This window comes from Desmodus rotundus, chromosome 3 (genome assembly GCF_022682495.2).
Source record: "Desmodus rotundus isolate HL8 chromosome 3, HLdesRot8A.1, whole genome shotgun sequence".
NCBI classification, from domain to species: Eukaryota; Metazoa; Chordata; class Mammalia; order Chiroptera; family Phyllostomidae; genus Desmodus; species Desmodus rotundus.
Genome location: NC_071389.1, coordinates 13,072,522 through 13,078,826, shown reverse-complemented (window position 1 = coordinate 13,078,826; position 6,305 = coordinate 13,072,522).

Genomic DNA, 6,305 nt, shown 5'->3' with positions numbered 1-6,305 from the left:
CTGAGGTCTCTGGGTGGGCTGTGAAACCACATGATAAAGTAGACCTTTGCAGCCCCTTCTTGCCAGCCAGTGGTCCAAGGGAAGTCTAGGGAAACCAGACGCAGGGTTTCAGGTGGATCTTGGGCCAAGGAAGGGCCAGAGAACACAGGAAGGGTGTAAAAGGAAGTACAGGATCTGCATAACTGAGAGGTGCTAAGGCAGGCTGAGGAATAGAGTAAGGAAAAAGCAGAGAGTGGGAGAACAGACATAGGAACAGAGAAGAAAGAAAGGAAGGTGCTGAGGAACCAGAGGGCATCTGGGCAGAGGAGCCCAGCAGCTTCCTAGTAAGAGGAGAAAGTGCTGAGCTTCAGGAGAAGGCGTCTGACTCAAGAAGCGGGTGTGAGGGGATGTCTAAGGGATGTGGGGGAGGGGGTGAAGTGTGGCCTGGCCTGGCCCAGGCGATGACTTCATAAGCATCTCCCCCCACTCCTTCCTGAGCCGCCAGCCCTAGTGACCCCCTGCCCGCATCTCAAGGGTCTAGGCCAAGCAGGCGCTGACAGGGGAGAGAAGGGGCCCTTCTGGGCCAGGCCCCCTAGCCTGGCATAGGGCCTGCTGGGAAGGAGGGGCCTAGAGGCCCAGCCCTTGTCAGCATCCCGGCCGGCACTTCGGAGGCAATTAGCAGCCCAGCTGAGCTAATCCCCCGCCTGGCGAGGCCAACACAAACAGGCCCAGGCCGGGTGCACACTCGCCTGCCTGTTTGCTGAGGGGCCCGGTGGTCCGCCAAAAACAACACCAATAACCCGGGGCCTTCTCTAGGTTAAGAGGAGGACCGAGGCTTGCTGAAGAGCTGACCATGCCCGACAGGCATACTCTGGCCAGGCGCCCTGACTGCCCCAGAAAGGCAGCCACTGTTCCCAAACCCTGGGCCAGCCAGGAAGAGGAAGCTGGACACAAGGAGCCATATACTCCTATTCAGCACCCACCCCCACTCCCACCCATGCCACCTGTGAAGGAGAAGGGCCAATTCAGACTTGTGCTGTCTTGACTAGCCCAACAATCGAGGCTAAAAGGGGCTGAGCCCTCTGTCTGCTCAGGGCTCAAAGATGGCAGGCTCCATACTGAACACAGAAGCCCAGAGGCAATTCAGACTTGGACCCTGCCCTCAGCGGGCTCACAGTCCATCAAGGGAGCAGGCCATGTATGATCTTTGAGCAGGGTCAGACTCTAGTCCCATCAGCAACCACCTACACCCCCAGGTGGAGAGGCTACAGTAAAACCCCCAGCCACACAGCTGAGAAGGCAAAGGGGGGACCAAGAGAAGAAACAGAGACCCAGAGATTGACAAATGGTAGAGATGGCACCAAGAGAGGCAGGAGGGAATCAGAACAAACGTTGGCACAGAATGATCCAAGACCATGAAGGAAGTAACTCCTCTGCACAACACAGCAACCACTGGGAGGGCCTAGGCCCCAGACAAGGCCCTGATTTCTTGATTCTAACCCAATTCTACCTTCCTCAGCCCTTGACCAGGGAGCATCTCCTTTCTTAGCCAAACCCTCTATCTTCAATGTGATTCCTCACCTACCTAGATACCTGTGGACCTGGCAGCAGTAACAGTAACTGCAGCCTCCTTGGAGCTTCTACTTGGGAAAGTGACAGTCCCCCTGAATGGGCCAGGCCCCTCAGGAAACTCTGCTGATTGTTGATATGCAACTACATTTACTGAGCGCCTACCAACAGTGGGGTCAGGCCCACACTAAATACCACCACCAGCACTATCCCATGTCATGGGCACAAGCAAATGGAACGTAAATATTTCCTGTTGGATAAACCAACTGAGAGGCAGGTGAATGATTTATCTCCACTTTGCACATGAGACCAAGGCTCACAGCAGAGAAGAGATCAGTCTGTAGTGGCAAGGGTGTGTATGTCACTAGGCCCCTCCTCCAGTCCCACAAGCCCCTCCATTTTCCTTCACCCACTGCTGGCCTAGACTTAACTTTGATTCTTCCTGGGACTATGGACCTTAGTGCCTGGAGCTCTTCCCCTCTCCACAAAATAACATTATCTGTCTCTGGCTGGGCTAAGCTCAACTCTTGTCACTCTGCTGGGGGCCTATACATTATTCTGTAGACAGCTTTCTCTAGGGCACAGGGGGGTGAAGGCTGGAATCACACTGCTAGGGCTGACAAAGCCACAGCTGGGAGCAGCAGCCCTGCCCACCATCCACTGCCCTGGCTGGTGTGGCAGAAGACTTTAGGTCCAGTTCCAAGACTGCCAGATAGGCTGTCAGGCTCCTGCCCACAGCAGGAAGGGGCTGACAATGCACAGTCTGAACTCTCTTTGGGCTGCTCCCACACCTGGCTCTAGAATATCTACTCTGACCCAAGGTATAGATGAGTAGATGAGTCCTTTTCCCCTTTGGTTCAGCCAAAACGGGAGGCATTTTTCAAAAGTCTTTTACTAGGAAACTGAAGAAAAACAAACAGATCCTAAGTACACAGAAACAAGCAGATTCCTAAGCAGGACTTTAACCAGCACCTAACCAGAACTCTGTAGATACTACTTCTCCCTTACCTCCTTCTAGATATCAGGAGACCTGGGGTCTCTAAGATCTTATTTTTGGAGAGAGAGGAAGAGAAACATTGATCGGTTGCCTCTTGTACGCACCCTGGCCCAGGACCGAACCTGCAACCCTGACCAGGAATCGAACCAGCGACCTTTCCCTTTGCAGGATGATGCCCAAACAACTGAGCCACACCAGTCAGGGCTGGGGTCTCATTCTAGCTCCACTGCTGGCAGCCTGTGAATTCTGAAGCAAGTCAGTAACCTCTAAATCTCACCTGCAAAAGAGATGTATTATAGATAATGGCAGAGCCAGGGCCAGACCCAGTTCCAACTTGAGAGCTTTTATTCTATATAGCTCCCTACCCAACATTATGGCTGTTGGAGGACCAAGTGAAACACTGAATGGGAAAGTGCTTTGGTGGACTGCAGTGGGCTGCAAGGGATGGTCGTCATCAGCCAGTACCCTGGCTGTTTCTTTAAACATGAGGGAAAGTGTGTGTCAGAGGAGTAGGGATGGCATTGTAGGATCCTGCTCCCATCAGATTTAGATGACACTAGAATTTGCTGGGTCTCTCTTCTCCTGGAAGTCTTCCCATTCCTCCTCCCTCCTTCCAGCACCTCCTGCAGCCTGGGCTTCCTCCTCATCCCCTTCTTGGACAACGGCTGGAGCCACCTGGGAAGCTTCAGGAATGGCTGATGGTTATCGCTGCCAGGACAGGGTGAGTTGCTGCCCCTCCGATTCATCACAGAGCTGGAGTAGATGCAGAGAAGTGACCAAGAGGATGCAAGGCTGCTGCTTTGAATTCAGACTGTTTCAGTCGGGAAAGAGGCTGAGACAGAGCAGCTCAATCGTTCAAATTACAAAGGGATGAGGAGAGGGGACTTTAGACTCACTCCTCAGAAGAACAGATATGGCGTGGTGGAAGACGTCTAAGAGCTGAAGACACAGATGTGGGAATGAACCTCTCTTCTAGGCCTCTCTCTCGCTGGGTGACCTCAGATAAGTTAACCCTCTAAGTCTCTTCTTCCCCATCTCAAAGACTACTGTAGGAACTGAATCATAATATAGATAGGTGTCCAGTAAATAGTTCCCTGTCCCATTCCCTTCACTTGTTGCCTAGGACATGCATTCTCCTCTTCCCACCTGGCCAGTTACTATTGCCATGTTTGGTGATGGCACCCCACACCCTCTACCCAATCATCTCCTCCTGGCACCTAGGGTATGTTTAAAATGGCATGACTCCTGGTCTCCAAGCTGCTCAGACGCCCCTTTACAAACACGGCAAGCTTTAGTTTGAGAGGAAGACCCCAGCATGGTGAGGGAAAAGGCAGAATACACCCCTCCAACTTGCCCTCAAGGGTCAGAGCTCTGTCCAGCTCACCCAACAGAGACATCAACTCATTAGCAAAAGAGAGGTTCTCAACCTTTAACCTATGCTCCCTGCCTCTGAGACAAAAACCCTTGCTTTGTTAGTTGACATTTCAAAATCAATCTTGTGACTAAAAATAAGCATTTCAAATTGCATGCACTGTTTGTCCACTGGCTATTCTAATACTTTCTCCCAAAGGGAGTCTAGTAGTTAAATGTCCTGGAGTCCAGTAACCCCAGCTCCACCGCGTCCTAGCTGTGTACCTTGGGTAAGTCATTTAACTCATTTCCTTAGTTATACATTGAGTTATTGTGAAGGTAGAGAACATAAAGCACTTAGCACACTGCCTGTCACACAGCTGCTGCTCAGCCATCAGCTATTACAACTACTGCTGTGAGCACTGGAGAAGGTGCCTGCCGCCATCTCTCACTCCTGATCCTGGGACTCACTGTGCCAGGTGTTTCAGGGTGGGCTCCCCAGACTTCAGCTGGGCAGGGGTGCTTCCACTATAGTCCATACCACATTGTGCCATACACACTACTACTTAAACATTCCTACCCTCCCCCTCAAAATGCGAGCTCCTTCAGGATGGGATCTGGATCTACTATTTTATAAGAAGGGGAGGGGATCAAGAAGCAGTGAATAAAGGTCAAATGAACTGAAGTGTGCGCTCTGGAAGGAAATGCAACATGTCCACCTGCTGAGCACTGCAGGCACAGGTGGGCTGCCAGCCTGATGGGGGCAGCACAGGACGGGGCTCAAATCCTTGAAAGCTCTAAAACGCTACATCTCTAGGGCTGGTACTCTGGACTCCCTCAGAATAAAAGACTCAGGGGGAATAGATTAAACCACCTCCATGTACTACTGTCCCTGGCTTGCAGGACCTCACTCCTCTTTCAAGGCCCAAGAGAAAAGCTTCAGCCTGAGTCCACAACCTCTGCTCCCTATGCAAGGCCTCCCTGAAGGGCCAGCCCACATGGCTTTGTTATAAATGATGCCCTGGACAGCCATCTGACCCACTGTCTCCTGGTCTCATCTCCAAATTCCTGGAGGCTCAGCCAAAGACAACAGTGTGTACTCATTTCTTCAGGGCCTAGAGTGGAAGGCTCCCCAGCACCTGGGAGCAGCTGGAAGTTGGAACTCAAGGACTCATCGCTGCTGGTCTCCCCATCCTGTGCCAAGTGCATCTGTAAACAAGCCTTCTCAGTGGCTCCCTGCAGCTACTCCCAAGGGGTCAAAAGAGAGAGAAACAAGCTAGAATCAGGGCAGCCCATGGTTTACAAGGGAAAACTGAGCCAGGCAAGGCCTCGTCTGAAAGATGGTCCCTGGGTGTGGCCAGGACTGTGCTGCTGGCCCTGTGCCCAGAGCCTTGGATAGGTTTGCCATCAAAATTGCCCAGGATTGCTGCCCTATGCCAGCTGCTGGGACCCCAAGAGGCATGGCGCCTGTGTCACACTGCTGTAGGTCCCACTGTTTTACAAGTTGGCGGAGAGAAAGAGCTTACTGGGGTGGAGATGCCTGGATGCTGGGCTGTTGTGCACGATTCTGTTTGCTATAAAACAGCCAGACATTCCTAGGACCTGGAATCCCGCCGAGGCCATGGAGCTAGCCTTCCCGGCCATATATCTCCAGGCGGGGGACAGGCCTGAGACATCTGAGATAATAAAGACATGATTGTCTCAGCCCTGGGGCTTGTCTCCCCTTTGTCCCAGGGCCCAGCAGCCAGCAAGAAGTTTAAAGACATCCTCCCCCTTCTCCTGGGAAAGTACAAATGCATCAGATTCTAAAGCCTCTGGGGTGAGCTTCCCAAGAACCAGGCCTGGGATTCCTGCTCTTGGCTCACCGAAGCAGAAGGCCATCAGGGGTCCATCCCATGGCAGCACACGGGAGACACTGTGAATGACCAGGATGTGGAACACTCACTCGAGGAACATGCCCTTCTCTGGACATGCGTCTAACTCTCACCAACCCTCCAACATAGGAACAATCCAATTTTAGGGATGAAGAAACTGAAGCTGAGAGAGGTTTTAGCTTAATGAACTTGTCCAAAGTCACAACTATTCAATGACAGAAATAGTTTGAAACCTAGAGCTGTTTAACTCCAAAGCCTGCAACCTCCACAGTAACTCTAACAAACTTCACCCCCCTCCCCGCCCCATCTTTTAATGTTTCTTCTTCCCTATGTCCAGCTTCTTAACCCCAAAGTAGGTGGTTTACCTTTTAATATCTAAAGGGAAAAATTCACAGGGGAAACAAAATCCAAAGTCCTTAACTGGAAGTTAGCCTGGCCTTCCATGACTCGTTCCTATCTCAACAAGACCGAGTGTTAGCAACGATCTGTCCCAAGGGTGTGTGGCTTCATGATGGGAAAATGGACATGAGGGATGC